This window comes from Bombina bombina, chromosome 6 (genome assembly GCF_027579735.1).
Source record: "Bombina bombina isolate aBomBom1 chromosome 6, aBomBom1.pri, whole genome shotgun sequence".
NCBI lineage: Eukaryota > Metazoa > Chordata > Amphibia > Anura > Bombinatoridae > Bombina > Bombina bombina.
Window position 1 is genome coordinate 719251786 of NC_069504.1, and position 7677 is coordinate 719259462.

The window sequence follows — 7677 nt, forward strand, 5'->3', positions numbered from 1 at the left end:
ACTACTGTGTGTTTAACACCTGCAAAAGGGGTCAAACAACCAATAGAAGTGCCTCTCAGGACCGCGGAGCATTGCTGGTCGCAGTGGAATCCATGACTCAGCTTGTGAAATTAGCACTGCTGACTGGATCAGGCAGCAGTGTCTGCTCCGGACCAGCTGCATGTCCTAAGCGGCACTTCTACTGTGTGTTTAACCCCCTTTGCCTTTGCAGGGGTTAAATACACAATAGTGCAGGGTTGATAGTCTAAAAATGACATGCTCTAACAAGTTGAAAGTAATTTATATAAAGTATTTGTCATGAGATGCAGGACATATGCAGGACACAGCAATTATGGTACAACTCTATTTTATTGCAGAGCATAACAATACACATCTAGTCAGGTTGATTGTACTAAACTAACTGCGACACAGACACCGGACCTAAGCCCCGCCCACATACTAGTGACATCACATCCTGCTCTCATCACATCTTCCCCTTTTTCAAAGGCAAAGCATACATTTGCATATAATAAATAACAAGGTACACCATCAGGGTATACAACAACATTTTTGTGTTTTTGAACTTTATAAAAACAGATAGATTAGATAAACATGAACAAATAAATTACATCCTGACTTGGACATCGGGGTTAGACTACCCTAGTCCCACAGTGACCATGGGATTATTCTGCCCATACTTCCGGTCACTGTTCTAGCTAAAGTCAGTCCCTGTATCGGGCCGGAAGTTTCACCACTCTTCAGCTTGATGTAACTTTGCATGAACTGTCCTCTGATACAGAAGATGGTGAACAAGAGTCTGCTGGAGGCAAAGATATATCCCCGCTGTGATCTTGCTGAGGGGAAGGCACCTCTCTTAGAACAGGGGATCCCACCGGCGGTGGTACTGAGGTATCCGGTTCCAGACTCTCAGGTACAGGCTGAAGATGGTCTTCGGTTACGGCGTGTAACCGTCCCCTCCCTCTGTAAGGACCTGTGTAAGACCTTGGTTCTGGAGAGGTGGCCCACACTACCGTAGCAGGCGTCTTCCATTTCTTTCTCATCATCCAGTTTAATTCTGACACTTTGGCCCGCTTTCAGTTCCTGTAAAGGCTCTGACAGAATGTCTCCTGTCGTAGAAGAAACGATAACCCCTTTTTGGCCTCTTCATCCCTCCTAAGGAACTTCGTCCCGAGGACACAGGGCCAGGCGGCTTGAAGACACCCACTGAGGGTTAAAGTGGTGCGAATCTGGCGTCCTAGCATCAGCTGTGCCGGGCCTAAACCCGGTGGCTTGAAATGGCTTTTGCCCTGTATGACAAGAGGGCTAGGTACGGGCTCAGATTGCTTTAGAATGAATTTTGTTGTTTGAACTGCCCTTTCAGCCATTCCCGTTGGCCTGCGGATAATGTGGACTTGACGTGGAATGTACAAAATCAACATTCCCTGCTGAAAGCACTGAACTCTGTAGAAGCGAACTGCATACCATTATCACTCACCAGCTCCATTGGAATGCCCCCAGCCGGGGCGAACAAGCTCTTCAGGCGAATGATAACGGCACTGACTTGTGATATCATTCAGGGGTGCAATTTCCAAATACCTGGAATCAGTAGTCGATCACAACAAGAAACTTTTTCCCGTGCAGTTCACACAAATCAGCAGCTATTTTCTGCCACGGCCCCCGCAGGCAGCGGAGTAGACATTAAGTGCTCCCTTCTCTGAGTAGGCCGGCGTTCCCGGCAAAAGGCACATTTAGACACGTGATTTGCAATGTCGGAGCTGATCCCAGGCCACCACACTGCTGTAGCTGCCCTTTCTCTGCACTTGTAATGCCTAAGTGGCCATCGTGAATCCTGTTTAACATCTACCTTCCTCATGCTGACAGGAATTACAATGCTGGTCTTGGAACAGCACCAACCCCTCCAGCTCCGTGAGCTGCGACCTCTCTGGCTGGTAAGCATTTAAAGACATCCAGGCTGCCCGGCTCTCGGGCCAGCCATCTTTTATGTACCTTATAACTTCTTGCAGATCTGTGTCCAAATATGTCTCTTTCTTTATCTCTTCCAGTTTCCTTGAAGAAATGGACTTAGAGGCCAGAACTGAATCAACATACACTTTCACATCCGATTCCGTGGAGATTCTTCAGCAGCAGCCAGCGGGAGCCTGGATATGTATCCGCCACAACCAGTTGTTTCCCCGGCACAATGCACTGCCTGAACATTGAACCCTGAGCAGCTCTCATTAAAAGTCTCTGGCATCTCAAGGGTGTTTTGTCAATGTCTTATAGATTGATTAGAGGGACTAGCGGTTTGTGGTCAGTTTTCAGACTAAATTTCTCCCAAACCCACTAGATAACGCTGATAGCGCTCACCAAGGCCGCAAACTGCAGCCAGGCACTCTTTCTCAATTGTTGAGCGTATTTTTGACTCTCTGCAGATTCTCCCACACGCTGATTACGTTTGTGAAAACAAGCTCTCGTCATGAATCACATTTCTTTTGGGCACAAAGTGGGCACTGAGTTTATCCATAACTATATCAAAGTTAACTTCTTCCCCTTCTTGGAAAGCTAAAAGCATTGAACACTGGCTCCACATCTTTCCCCATCGGAGTATAAAAGAGAATTAACTTGTACTTCACCACTCTCCTTGTTCAGTTTGGATGCAATCCTGAAGTGCTGAAACCCGCTGACGCCATGTGGGCCAAGCTGGCAGGCTGAGAAAAGTCAAAAGGCTCAGGTGGGGTAAACTTTGACATGCTAGTCGATCAGGAACAGAAGCGCAGTCCAGAACTTCTGACACCATGTCATGAGATGCCAGGACATATGCAGGACACAGCAATGATGGTACAACTCTATTTTATTGCAGAGCATAAACATTACACACTCTAGTCAGGTTGATTGTACTAAACTAACTGCGACACAGACACCGGACCTAAGCCCCGCCCACATACTAGTGACATCACATCCTGCTCTCATCACAGTATTTATCAGCAATAAAAGTGAAATAAAAAGCCTCAAAAGAAAATGTTCTGATTGTTTTACAGTTATATTGTGCCTTTTTTGTTATATAACTATGTGTTTAAACCCAGAAAAAAACAAGTGCAGAGGGCTCTTGGACTTCCAGAGGGCTACCCCTACCTAGTATGTAATATGGGATAGAAATTAATAATACTAATTTAATTAATATTTGCTATTTAACCATACATTAAAACCAATTCGGTTGCCTTGGTATTTATTGTTGAAAAAGAACACAGTACATATCATACACTAGTAAGAACTAGCTGATGATTGGTGCCTGCACAAATTTGTTTCTTGTGATTGGCTGACTAGATGTGTTCATCTAGCTCTCAGTAGTACATTGCTGCTCCTTTAACAAAGGATACAAATGGAATGAAGCAAATTTGATAAAAGAAGCAATTGGATTTTTTTAAAAAATTGTATGCTCTGTCTGAATCCCCACACTATGCTCTGCATATATAGTGCCATTGTTTTTTGAAAGAATGAGCAAAATAACAATTATAAAACAAATACACATTTTTAAATATTTTAGTAATGCCTTTTAATGAATAAAGAATGAAAAAGGTAATTTGTATTCGTTTATTATTTGCTACTCAGTGAATAGTTAAGTGCCATTTGTTAACTGCTTAAAAAAAAAATCTGAATAATGAAAAAAAAAACTGTTTTGTTGTTTGCTCAACTTGTCCAAACTGAATGCAACATTTTGTAATATAATTTAGGGCTAACATGGGCATTAAAAGTACATGTAAATGTTTACCTGAGAATTTAAGGTGTGCTATTGGATACATTTGCAAGAGATTGTTATTTTACTGCCTACCTTATATAATAACCTATCACTAAAGTCCCCATTGTGCTGCACTTGAGAATTTGAAGTAAAAATGTATTTCTTGTTTTTTTTTTAAACCTTGTAATAGATATCAGTACTTCACCTGTATAAATAATCACCTTCTAAGAAGTTCATGTGCTCCAGTGGCGCAACGGTTAGCGCGCGACGGTACTTATATGACAGTAACTGAGCAGCAATGCCGAGGTTGTGAGTTCGAGCCTCACCTGGAGCATTTGTTTTACTTTTTTAGTTTTTAACCCAGTTCAATATGCACATCGCAGCCTGTAAATTGCTAGACGAAGCCCTTTTCGTAATGCAGGGGGAGCGCTGGACAAATCTGTTTTTGGCAATTCCCTGCCACTACAGACTTCATGAGAGTGCTGGTGATGCCACCACGTAAAGATAGGTGCATCGGCTGAAGGCGAAGAGCAGTGAGGTGCTGAGAAGAAGCACTGGCGATGTGGAGAGGTAGAGGCATCGGCAATAGGAATGCGGCTTATGATAGCTAAGAAGGGCTACAATCTGGCTGATTTGAGGTCTAGGGCCAATACAAAATGATGGCATAGGAGGCAATATGTAAACAGAGAAGGCTGATTGGTCACTAGTACCAATTTAGTAGCATTTTCTGAATTTAGGTGGGAGAGTTTTGGAGCTGTATACATAAAACTTGAGCAACAGAGGTTTTTTCAGAGATTTCAGATATCCTAGTCAAAATTCTGCAGAGTTTGGCGTGCAGAGATAGGGGTATACAATGACAAGTATTTGTGATAAGTACAAAACAGACTAAAAAAATCTAATACAGGAAGAGCTTATGGTCTACAGGTTGAAGGTGCAGAACATAAGGTTTTGGGGTAGCTTGTTCAGTAGATTTTAGTTTCAGCAGTGAGTCAAGGCAGTCAAGATATATTTTGGGTAGGATGAAAAACAGTGGAGAAGACAGTAAGCCTCAAGGAATGTTTGGAGATGAAGAGAGGAAATCAAGGGCTCACTTCATTGAAAAAATGGATCAATAGGCTATCAAAATGTCCTAAAAGCTAAAAGTAGTTTACGGCTCAATTTAAGTACCCAGGCTTCTTTTGAAATTTAGCTTGGTGTGCGCAGTTGCTCTTTTCACTCAATGTAAGTTTGTCCCTGCCAACCAACGGCGGATTCGACGAAAAGCATGCCATAACAAGTTTATTGCATGGTAACCCGACCTTACTAAAAATAAGGTTTTGCTGCGCTCTTTACCTGTGATCGCAGGAAAGACATGGGGGCTAGTTGCACTCGTAGGAGAGTTTGGTGGGTTTTAGAAAAATATGAGAGTTATGGAGAGTGGAGATTTGTTTTTTTGATTTATATTCTTATTGTAGGCCTCAGATAATATAGAACGCACATCCACAAACGCACAATAGTTATTATACACACATTAGTTATTATACACACATTAGTGATTATACACACATTAGTTATTATACACACATTAGTGTTTATACACACATTAGTGAATTATACACACATTAGTTTATATACACACATTAGTGATTATACCACACATTAGTGATTAGTACACACATTAGTTATTATACACACATTAGTGATTATACACACATTAGTTATTATACACACATTAGTTATTATACACCATTAGTGATTATACACACATTAGTTTATTATACACACATTAGTGTTTATACACACATTAGTGATTATACACACATTAGTTATTATACACACATTAGTGATTATACACACATTAGTGATTATACACACATTAGTTATTATACACACATTAGTGATTATACGCACAATAGTTATTATACGCACATTAGTTATTATACACACATTAGTGATTATACACACATTAGTTAGTATACCACACATTAGTTATTATGCACACATTAGTTATTATACACCTCATTAGTTTTTATTACACACATTAGTTAGTATACACACATTAGGTTATTATACACACATTAGTTATTATACACACATAGTTTACACAAACTCACAATAGTTATTATACACACATTAGTGATTATACACAACCATTAGTTATTATACACACATGGTGATTATACACACATTAGTTATTATACACACATTGGTGATTATACACACATTAGTTTACACAAACAACACAGCCTCACACATATACAAAACATTAATTTTTTTCTTTTTTTCATTAACCCTGGCATTCCAATCAGCTTTTTTTATTTTTGTATTTGTTTTCATTAACTCCATATTTCCTTATTTTTTTATTTTTGCGTTTCATTAACCCCATATACCAGTCACATCTTATTTTGATTATTTTTACTTGCTTTTCATCCACATAAAAAATTGTGCTGCATTTAATTATTATTATTATTGGTTATTTGTAGAGCGCCAACAGATTCCGCAGCGCTAATTAATCCCATATCCCCTTCCCATCTTCCCTTTAACAGGCCTTCCCTATTACACACCCTTTATTTATTTTTCTAGCCCATCCCTTTTTAAATCCATCCCTATTTTTATTCACCTAAATTTGAATTGCCTTCTTTAATTTTTTTTAGGCATCTAGGCTAGTGTTAGGGTCTAGATAGGTTAGTTAGTTTGGGGGATAGGTTAGTTAGTGTTTAGGTAGAGTAATTAGTGTAGGTAGGTAAACTAGGGACGTTAGTGGTAGGTTAGAGTTAGGGAGGATAAAGCAATGGATAGGGCTAGTGGAGTGGATAGGGGAGTGGAGAGGGGGAGAGGAGTAGGATGGTTAGGACTAAAGGTCAAGGTTTTGGAGGAGGATTCATCCTCCCTCAAACCTTGGCAGAAGAGGGAAGGAGGGATGGTGGTAGAGGAGTGGAGGAGACAGGAGGAGGTCAGGAGCAGGAAGACATACTGAGAGCATGAGAGAGGGGCAGTCTGTGACAACTGGGGGGTGGGGCTGTTTGGTGGCCTGTCACAGTTTGCAGGGACAGAAGAGGGAGAGAAGGCTGGTCCCCAGTCACAGGAGGGAGAGCCTGTGTCTACTGGCCCTTCAGGTGTGAAGGCAAGGCTAAGGGAGGAGAGGTACTCAGATTAGGAGAGGGCACCCCAGGTTGAAAATCCCTAATCTGAGGCCTAGTCTCCGCAACAATTATGGGAGGAAATCAGAGTTGCAGTGTTGCTCTTTAGAACGCAATAGGTCCCTTGCTAGTGGTAAAGCACAGGTACCATGACAGCAGGCCCAAAATGGCCCAAGAGACAAAAATATGCCCTGTGGGACAGGTCGTGGTCAAAGTAGGCTATTCGGTACAAGCCATGGGAGGAGATGCTGATAAATGTAATCTCCAGAGCAGCTGTCCTAGGCTGTAAGGGACAAGGGATACATCAGAGCCACCTGTAAAGGTCCTATGAAGGTGAATATTAAATATATATAAAACATTTTTTATGCAAATCTATTGATAGGATAATAAATATCCCATAGGCCTTGATCTTGAAATGTCAATGTATTCATGTGTAAATATAGAAAATAAAAGATTTACATTTGGTTTTGGTTATTAATAAATCAATTTTAACATCATTGGGAATGCATACATAGGTAGGTTGTAGAGAATTCATGTTTTACATGGTGCTAAGTCTGATTTGCGCATTAATATAAACGCATCTTACATCGTTTTAGTGGATACGTTCAGCAAGCTCACTGTAGTGCCTAACTGCTCAAACAAGCCAAGGATATTGCTTTAAAATATTTCCTACCAGGGCCGCCACTAGAAATTTTGGAGCCCCTGACTCAACCATTGATCAGGGCCCCCTCCTTTGACATGTGCAATTTTTGACCAAGTGACTAAAACGTATATGCACTTTATTCTTAATTGTCTATTTAAACTTGGAAATGTTGTAAATGTTAGTAACATACACACACACAC

General features: G+C 40.8%; 1 non-coding gene across 1 annotated transcript; it reads left to right on the forward strand.

Moving 5' to 3' along the window:
* The first annotated feature begins 3954 nt into the window (after positions 1-3954).
* On the forward strand, positions 3955-4049 carry TRNAI-UAU (transfer RNA isoleucine (anticodon UAU)). Its single transcript is given in 2 exon segments — positions 3955-3994; positions 4014-4049. It is a non-coding gene; the product is annotated as a tRNA-Ile (tRNA).
* Positions 4050-7677: the final 3628 nt, after the last annotated feature.